Source organism: Astyanax mexicanus, chromosome 16 (assembly GCF_023375975.1).
Source record: "Astyanax mexicanus isolate ESR-SI-001 chromosome 16, AstMex3_surface, whole genome shotgun sequence".
Classification (NCBI taxonomy): Eukaryota; Metazoa; Chordata; class Actinopteri; order Characiformes; family Acestrorhamphidae; genus Astyanax; species Astyanax mexicanus.
This window is the reverse complement of record NC_064423.1, coordinates 9,676,982-9,687,333: the sequence shown is the minus strand read 5'-3', so window position 1 is coordinate 9,687,333 and position 10,352 is coordinate 9,676,982.

Sequence of the window (10,352 nt, the reverse complement as noted above, 5' to 3'; positions counted from 1 at the left end):
TTGCTAGGTGGTTGCTAGGGTGTTGCTAGGCGGTTGCTAAGGTGTTGCTATGGTATCCGGGGTGGTTGCTAAGGTGTTGCTAGGTGGTTGCTAGGTGGTTGCTAGGGTGTTGCTAGGCGGTTGCTAAGGTGTTGCTAGGCGGTTGCTAAGGTGTTGCTATGGTATCCGGGGTGGTTGCTAAGGTGTTGCTAGGTGGTTGCTAGGTGGTTGCTAGAGTGTTGCTAGGCGGTTGCTAAGGTGTTGCTATGGTATCCAGGGTGGTTGCTAAGGTGTTGCTAGGTGGTTGCTAGGTGGTTGCTAGGGTGTTGCTAGGCGGTTGCTAAGGTGTTGCTACGGCATCCGGGGTGGTTGCTAAGGTGTTGCTAGGTGGTTGCTAGGTGGTTGCTAGGGTGTTGCTAGGCGGTTGCTAAGGTGTTGCTATGGTATCCAGGGTGGTTGCTAAGGTGTTGCTAGGTGGTTGCTAGGTTGTTGCTAGGGTGTTGCTAGGCGGTTGCTAAGGTGTTGCTATGGTATCCGGGGTGGTTGCTAAGGTGTTGCTAGGTGGTTGCTAGGTGGTTGCTAAGGTGTTGCTAGGCGGTTGCTAAGGTGTTGCTATGGTATCCGGGGTGGTTGCTAAGGTGTTGCTAGGTGGTTGCTAGGTGGTTGCTAGGTGGTTGCTAGGCGGTTGCTAAGGTGTTGCTATGGTATCCGGGGTGGTTGCTAAGGTGTTGCTAAGTGGTTGCTATGCGGTTGCTAAGGTGTTGCTAGGCGGTTGCTAAGGTGTTGCTATGGTATCCGGGGAGGTTGCTAAGGTGTTGCTAGGTGGTTGCTAGGTGGTTGCTAAGGTGTTGCTAGGCGGTTGCTAAGGTGTTGCTATGGTATCTGTGGTGGTTGCTATGGTGTTTCTAGGTGGTTGCTAGGTGATTTATATGCATAAATTAGATTAAATGGTGTTTGCACGTTGCTACGCAACGTGCAAATACATCAATTAGCTATGCACGCTAGGTTGCTCTGGCCGTTCGGGGGTGTCCAAACTTTTGACCCGTGGCTCCATTACACACAGTACTGGGGGGCCGGGGTGTCCAAACTTTTGACCCATGGCTCCATTACACACAGTACTGGGGGGCCGGGGTGTCCAAACTTTTGACCTAATGCTGTTTTATCCCATAGCTGCTCCATACACTCACAGTACTGGAGTTCTAGCTACCTGTCCTTCGATCTAGCTGCCGTCCTCCGATTGGCCCCATTCATTCCAATGGGGCCACTTCGTACGACATTCGTACGAAATCCGTACGTCGTAACTTTTCGTAACGCATATTTTCGGAAAGAGCTCAATAAGTTCTACAGGTCCTCAATTGGTTTCATCTTCGTATTTCAAAAATTGCGACGTCCACGGGCGTGCAAAGTTCTGCCCATTCATTGTCAATGGGCAAAAAAACGCGTACTTACGAAGTTTTTACGAAAAACGTAAGTCCGATCGGAAAGCTGTATACAAGCCCACCATTCCCGATATAGACGCACGTTTTCTCTTTTGAACGAAGTCGATATTTCGAAAACTGCGGCACTAGTTAACCGGACAAAAAACAGGTGGAATAATAATAATAACTAGATTGCAGTTCCTACAGAAACTGCGAGTGTGATTGCAGTGCTGGCTGGTATCTGCTATGGTGTTGCTAAGGTGTTGCTAAGTGGTTGCTAAGGTGTGGCTATGGTATCCGGGGTGGTTGCTAAGGTGTTGCTAAGTGGTTGCTAGGTGGTTGCTAAGGTGTTGCTAGGCGGTTGCTAAGGTGTTGCTATGGTATCTGGGGTGGTTGCTAAGGTGTTGCTAGGTGGTTGCTAAGGTGTTGCTAGGCGGTTGCTAAGGTGTTGCTATGGTATCCAGGGTGGTTGCTAAGGTGTTGCTAGGTGGTTGCTAGGTGGTTGCTAAGGTGTTGCTAGGCGGTTGCTAAGGTGTTGCTATGGTATCCGGGGTGGTTGCTAAGGTGTTGCTAGGTGGTTGCTAGGTGGTTGCTAAGGTGTTGCTAGGCGGTTGCTAAGGTGTTGCTATGGTATCCGGGGTGGTTGCTAAGGTGTTGCTAGGTGGTTGCTAGGGTGTTGCTATGGTATCCGGGGTGGTTGCTAAGGTGTTGCTAGGTGGTTGCTAGGTGGTTGCTAGGGTGTTGCTAGGCGGTTGCTAAGGTGTTGCTATGGTATCCGGGGTGGTTGCTAAGGTGTTGCTAGGTGGTTGCTAAGGTGTTGCTAGGCGGTTGCTAAGGTGTTGCTATGGTATCCGGGGTGGTTGCTAAGGTGTTGCTAGGTGGTTGCTAGGTGGTTGCTAAGGTGTTGCTAGGCGGTTGCTAAGGTGTTGCTATAGTATCCGGGGTGGTTGCTAAGGTGGTTGCTAGGTGGTTGCTAAGGTGTTGCTAGGCGGTTGCTAAGGTGTTGCTATGGTATCCGGGGTGGTTGCTAAGGTGTTGCTAGGTGGTTGCTAGGTGGTTGCTAGGGTGTTGCTAGGCGGTTGCTAAGGTGTTGCTATGGTATCCGGGGTGGTTGCTAAGGTGTTGCTAGGTGGTTGCTAGGTGGTTGCTAGGGTGTTGCTAGGCGGTTGCTAAGGTGTTGCTATGGTATCCGGGGTGGTTGCTAAGGTGTTGCTAGGTGGTTGCTAGGTGGTTGCTAGGGTGTTGCTAGGCGGTTGCTAAGGTGTTGCTATGGTATCCGGGGTGTTTGCTAAGGTGTTGCTAGGTGGTTGCTAGGGTGTTGCTAGGCGGTTGCTAAGGTGTTGCTATGGTATCCGGGGTGGTTGCTAAGGTGTTGCTAGGTGGTTGCTAGGTGGTTGCTAGGGTGTTGCTAGGGGGTTGCTAAGGTGTTGCTATGGTATCTGGGGTGGTTGCTAAGGTGTTGCTAGATGGTTGCTAGGTGGTTGCTATGGTGTTGCTAGGCGGTTGCTAAGGTGTTGCTATGGTATCCGGGGTGGTTGCTATGGTGTTTCTAGGTGGTTGCTAGGTGATGTATATGCATAAATTTGATTAAATGGTGTTTGCACGTTGCTACGCAACGTGCAAATACATCAATCAGCTATGCACGCTAGGTTGCTCTGGCCGTTCGGGGGTGTCCAAACTTTTGACCCGTGGCTCCATTACACACAGTACTGGGGGGCCGGGGTGTCCAAACTTTTGACCCGTGGCTCCATTACACACAGTACTGGGGGGCCGGGGTGTCCAAACTTTTGACCTAATGCTGATTTATCCCATAGCTGCTCCATTACACACAGTACTGGAGTTCTAGCTACCTGTCCTTCGATCTAGCTGCCGTCCTCCGATTGGCCCCATTCATTCCAATGGGGCCACTTCGTACGACATTCGTACGAAATCCGTACGTCGTAACTTTTCGTAACGCATATTTTCGGAAAGAGCTCAATAAGTTCTACAGGTCCTCAATTGGTTTCATCTTAGTATTTCAAAAATTGCGACGTCCACGGGCGTGCAAAGTTCTGCCCATTCATTTTCAATGGGCAAAAAAACGCGTACTTACGAAGTTTTTACGAAAAACGTAAGTCCGATCGGAAAGCTGTATACAAGCCCACCATTCCCGATATGGACGCACGTTTTCTCTTTTGAACGAAGTCGATATTTCGAAAACTGCGGCACTAGTTAACCGGACAAAAAACAGGTGGAACTAGATTGCAGTTCCTGCAGAAACTGCGAGTGTGATTGCAGTGCTGGCTGGTATCTGCTATGGTGTTGCTAAGGTGTTGCTATGGTATCCGGGGTGGTTGCTAAGGTGTTGCTAGGTGGTTGCTAAGGTGTTGCTAGGCGGTTGCTAAGGTGTTGCTATGGTATCCGGGGTGGTTGCTAAGGTGTTGCTAGGTGGTTGCTAGGTGGTTGCTAGGGTGTTGCTAGGTGGTTGCTAAGGTGTTGCTATGGTATCCGGGGTGGTTGCTAAGGTGTTGCTAAGTGGTTGCTAGGTGGTTGCTAAGGTGTTGCTAGGCGGTTGCTAAGGTGTTGCTATGGTATCTGGGGTGGTTGCTAAGGTGTTGCTAGGTGGTTGCTAAGGTGTTGCTAGGCGGTTGCTAAGGTGTTGCTATGGTATCCAGGGTGGTTGCTAAGGTGTTGCTAGGTGGTTGCTAGGTGGTTGCTAAGGTGTTGCTAGGCGGTTGCTAAGGTGTTGCTATGGTATCCGGGGTGGTTGCTAAGGTGTTGCTAGGTGGTTGCTAGGTGGTTGCTAAGGTGTTGCTAGGCGGTTGCTAAGGTGTTGCTATGGTATCCGGGGTGGTTGCTAAGGTGTTGCTAGGTGGTTGCTAGGGTGTTGCTATGGTATCCGGGGTGGTTGCTAAGGTGTTGCTAGGTGGTTGCTAGGTGGTTGCTAGGGTGTTGCTAGGCGGTTGCTAAGGTGTTGCTATGGTATCCGGGGTGGTTGCTAAGGTGTTGCTAGGTGGTTGCTAAGGTGTTGCTAGGCGGTTGCTAAGGTGTTGCTATGGTATCCGGGGTGGTTGCTAAGGTGTTGCTAGGTGGTTGCTAAGGTGTTGCTAGGCGGTTGCTAAGGTGTTGCTATGGTATCCGGGGTGGTTGCTAAGGTGTTGCTAGGTGGTTGCTAGGGTGTTGCTAGGCGGTTGCTAAGGTGTTGCTATGGTATCCGGGGTGGTTGCTAAGGTGTTGCTAGGTGGTTGCTAGGGTGTTGCTAGGCGGTTGCTAAGGTGTTGCTATGGTATCCGGGGTGGTTGCTAAGGTGTTGCTAGGTGGTTGCTAGGTGGTTGCTAGGGTGTTGCTAGGCGGTTGCTAAGGTGTTGCTATGGTATCCGGGGTGGTTGCTAAGGTGTTGCTAGGTGGTTGCTAGGTGGTTGCTAGGGTGTTGCTAGGCGGTTGCTAAGGTGTTGCTATGGTATCCGGGGTGGTTGCTAAGGTGTTGCTAGGTGGTTGCTAGGTGGTTGCTAGGGTGTTGCTAGGCGGTTGCTAAGGTGTTGCTATGGTATCCGGGGTGGTTGCTAAGGTGTTGCTAGGTGGTTGCTAGGTGGTTGCTAGGGTGTTGCTAGGCGGTTGCTAAGGTGTTGCTATGGTATCCGGGGTGGTTGCTAAGGTGTTGCTAGGTGGTTGCTAGGTGGTTGCTAGGGTGTTGCTAGGCGGTTGCTAAGGTGTTGCTATGGTATCCGGGGTGTTTGCTAAGGTGTTGCTAGGTGGTTGCTAGGTGGTTGCTAGGGTGTTGCTAGGCGGTTGCTAAGGTGTTGCTATGGTATCCGGGGTGGTTGCTAAGGTGTTGCTAGGTGGTTGCTAGGTGGTTGCTAGGGTGTTGCTACGGGGTTGCTAAGGTGTTGCTATGGTATCTGGGGTGGTTGCTAAGGTGTTGCTAGATGGTTGCTAGGTGGTTGCTATGATGTTGCTAGGCGGTTGCTAAGGTGTTGCTATGGTATCCGGGGTGGTTGCTATGGTGTTTCTAGGTGGTTGCTAGGTGATGTATATGCATAAATTTGATTAAATGGTGTTTGCACGTTGCTACGCAACGTGCAAATACATCAATCAGCTATGCACGCTAGGTTGCTCTGGCCGTTCGGGGGTGTCCAAACTTTTGACCCGTGGCTCCATTACACACAGTACTGGGGGGCCGGGGTGTCCAAACTTTTGACCCGTGGCTCCATTACACACAGTACTGGGGGGCCGGGGTGTCCAAACTTTTGACCTAACGCTGATTTATCCCATAGCTGCTCCATTACACACAGTACTGGAGTTCTAGCTACCTGTCCTTCGATCTAGCTGCCGTCCTCCGATTGGCCCCATTCATTCCAATGGGGCCACTTCGTACGACATTCGTACGAAATCCGTACGTCGTAACTTTTCGTAACGCATATTTTCGGAAAGAGCTCAATAAGTTCTACAGGTCCTCAATTGGTTTCATCTTAGTATTTCAAAAATTGCGACGTCCACGGGCGTGCAAAGTTCTGCCCATTCATTTTCAATGGGCAAAAAAACGCGTACTTACGAAGTTTTTACGAAAAACGTAAGTCCGATCGGAAAGCTGTATACAAGCCCACCATTCCCGATATGGACGCACGTTTTCTCTTTTGAACGAAGTCGATATTTCGAAAACTGCGGCACTAGTTAACCGGACAAAAAACAGGTGGAATAATAATAATAATAATAATAATAATAATAAGAAGAAGAAGAATAAGACTTAAGAAGAACAATACTGTGATTGCATTACTGCAATCACACTAATAATAATAATAAGAAGAATAAGACTTAAGAAGAACAATACTGTGATTGCATACTGCAATCACACTAATAATAAGAAGAAGAAGAAGAATAAGACTTAAGAAGAACAATACTGTGATTGCATTACTGCAATCACACTAATAAGACTTAAGAAGAACAATACTGTGATTGCATTACTGCAATCACACTAATTAGCTTTTTAGCTAACTATGGCACATTTACACTAATTTAGAAACTGAAATGTTGATCAATGTGTATTGTCCTTATTGGATAAATAAATAAATATTAATCTCAACCCATTGATTTAGTATCAGCATAATTTTATAACTGAAACCTTTCTGTAGGGACTATTTTTTCACACGGCGCCTTGTATGTATCCCTCCACCATAACTACATGTATTAAATTAGATGCAGATAAGAGACAAAATCTTTCATTCACCACCAGAGATGTATAAAGAACTAGAGAATCAGACTTATATCAAAAAAGTGACTCAAGCACCACACTTAAGTAGAAGTCCTAAAGTATTCAACATTTTTTGTACTTAAATATTGCACATAGTTTTTTCGAAAATGTATTATTTAGGAAAGTAAGAGTACAGTGCTATGTTATGTAGTTGTTACAGAAAGAAGTCAAAAGTTTGAATATCATATTTCAGGCTGGCAACAGAGTGAATAAGACAGTTTGATTCTTGATTCGCACATTTTCCGCTCAGGCAGTGATAATGTGGATTTGAACTGATTCGTAATATTTTTTTTATTCTAATAAGTAATGAAGCATCTCATAAAAAATATATCAGAGTAAAAGTGGAGAAAAAAAGTATGAAAAAATATAACACTACAGTAGATACGGATAAAGCATTTTAGTACTGTACAGTACAGTAGTAAAGTAATTCCACTTTGTTACCATACACCTCTGTTCACCACCAATGGGAATACATCTCTGGAAAACTCTGGACGTTTCTCCAAATCGGATCGTTTCAAATCGGACCAAACCTCATCTGAATTATTTTAATCACATCCTAAAAAGTAAATAATATTTTTATTTGTATTTTATTGTTTAACTCCGTTATCTTACTTAAGTAGGAATTTGTGTTCTCTATATTTTACTGAAGTAATTATTTTTAAATTTTACTTCTACTTCAACATTTTCACACAATTCTCTGTGTTTTCTACTCATTACATTTTAAAAATAGCATTGTTCTTTGATTTTAACTTCCAGCTTTAAAAAAAAAAAAAACCCTATCTAGATAAATTTCTCCATCCAAATAGAGTAAATCTGATTGTGATCAAACCTGCACAGCCCCCCCCCCAAGAGAACTCCAGACAAACTCCAGTCCAACTAAGCTTCTTTATTAATACATTCATTTTCAATGGCCATATATGAAGCTAAGACAGGGAGCATAATGCATCCCAAATGTATTAACATTAACAGTTTAATATAACATTATAGTCATTATGGCTTTATGGAAAAATGTGTTTTGGGGAGGTGGGGGTAGTGCACTATAGGCTCCTGTGGCACTAACTTAAGCTTTTGTGCTTAATGGATTTATTCCACTTCCATTACTTTTACTTTTATACTTTAATTAGTTTTGAAAATCAGTACATTTGCTCTTTTACTTGAGTAAAAAGGTGATACTTTAACTTCTACAGAAGTATTTTAAACCCCAGTATTTATACTTCTACCTGTGTAATAAATGTGAATACTTTACACACATTTGTTAATGAAACTTATTTGTGGCCATCCTTTCTAAAAGAATGCTGCATTTAGCTTCTTTAGGTTTCATATATGTATTGTTTGAGCGGGAGGTATTTGTCTTTGGTTAATACTATATGTATATGTTACTCTATATATATATATATATATATATATATATATATATATATATGTGAATGCATATATGTATTATTTGAGCGGGAGGTATTTGTCTTTGGTTAATACTATATGTATATGTTACTCTCTCTCTATATATATATATATATATATATATATATATATATATATATATATATATATATATATGTTAACGCATATATGTATTGTTTGAGCGGTAGGTTTTTGTCTTTTGTTAATACTATATGTATATGTTACTCTATATATATATATATATATATATATATATATATGTGAATGCATATATGTATTATTTGAGCGGGAGGTTTTTGTCTTTTGTTAATACTATATGTATATGTTACTATATATATATATATATATATATATGTTAATGCATATGTGTATTGTTTGAGCGGGAGGTTTTTGTCTTTTGTTAATACTATATGTATATGTTACTATATATATATATATATATATATATATGTTAATGCATATGTGTATTGTTTGAGCGGTAGGTTTTTGTCTTTTGTTAATACTATATGTATATGTTACTCTATATATATATATATATATATATATATGTGAATGCATATATGTATTATTTGAGCGGGAGGTTTTTGTCTTTTGTTAATACTATATGTATATGTTACTATATATATATATATATATATATATGTTAATGCATATGTGTATTGTTTGAGCGGGAGGTTTTTGTCTTTTGGTAATACTTTTGTCAATAGCTCTCAGATGCAGACGACTTTAGACATAAGAAGCAAAAGCACTAAAACTAAAACAATATGTAAGTAAGGGAAAACAAAAAATGATCAGTTTATGTTTTAAATAAATCTTTGTTTATATTTCTACTTGTCCAATATATACTGTACTGTACACTGAAAGGACACAGCGCCATCTACTGCACTACAGTCAGCATTGCAGTACAGTGAGCAGCAGGAACAGTGAAGAAAGTAGTGCTGCAACAAGCAAAAGATAAAATAATAAAATCAATTATTATAATAGTTGGCTACTAATTTAATAATCGATTAGTTGGGTCTATGTTATTATACAGATATGCAGCATAAGCTTTTACCCCATTATGAGCCAATCACAGTTGCAAATATTCGTTTCAGGGATTAGGGGAATGCAATATTATGCAGGTGGATTTATTACTATATGGCAGTAACAGAAACAGATTGTACTTTTATGTCATTTGTTTGGTATCTTAAAGGAGTAGAAAATAAAATCGGGTCATTTTATGTAAGCAATTATTTAAGCAGCCTTCACTGTATTAATGTTGATTTTGACTGTCAGATCTTTTTTTAGTGGTTTCCCAGCTTTAATAGACCCTCAGCTGTATCAGGTATGAAACCACGATCGATCGATCGATAGATCGATAGATAGATAGATAGATAGATAGATAGATAGATAGATAGATAGATAGTGTATTTTCCACCTGATCAGCTAGTAAACAATTCTTTATTGAGTTTACCTGTGAAACTCACTTAGCTCTAGTGGACCATAAATCAATCATCATGTATATCAGCAGTGTATTAGACACATCATACCACCGCTTACTTTATTAACTGACTTTAAAGCAGAGAAAGCTGTAGAATATACAAAACAGTGGGAAAATGCAGTAGAATATGCAGAACAGGGTTAAGAAACACTGATTTTCATATGTTGTTCACAGTAAGATCACAGTATGTCCAGTATGACATTCCAATACATAATAATAATAATAATAATAATAATTAAACCTGTTATATTATTTAAAATAACGGATAACGGATCAGTTTTTGTAAAATATGTATATAATTCAGACAATGCACTCATTATTTTAAAACAGTTAATGTAATGTGGAGGAACATGTTTAGGTTGAAAAGAGACCTTTACTTAAGTAATAAATGTTTATTTGTGATTAAAAGTAATTCCACAAATGTTGTCACTATAGGATGGGATTTGATTTATATTAGCAAATGTGTCCTCCCTAACGGCAAACCCGCTTCTACGCCCTTACCTGTGACTGATGGATAGTTTGTCTCAGCAAAGAATAAGTGCTTACTAACACACATTTACACCCAATTGTGTAAATAGGAAAATACAGAAAAAAAGTCCTAGAACTTTGGAGCAAAACCAAAGTGTTGCGTTTTTATTCCTGTTCAAAGTATAATCTCTAATATATTTGAACTCTTATATAATAAAAAAACATTGAACATTTTAATAATGAATTCTTCCAAATGTAAAATAAAAGAATCAGTGTAAGATCATCACATTGGGATTTTATTTATATTAATTTAATTTTTTAACTGTGAACCTATGAACACAGAATTTTCATATCGTGAGCTGTGTTCAACTACCTACCA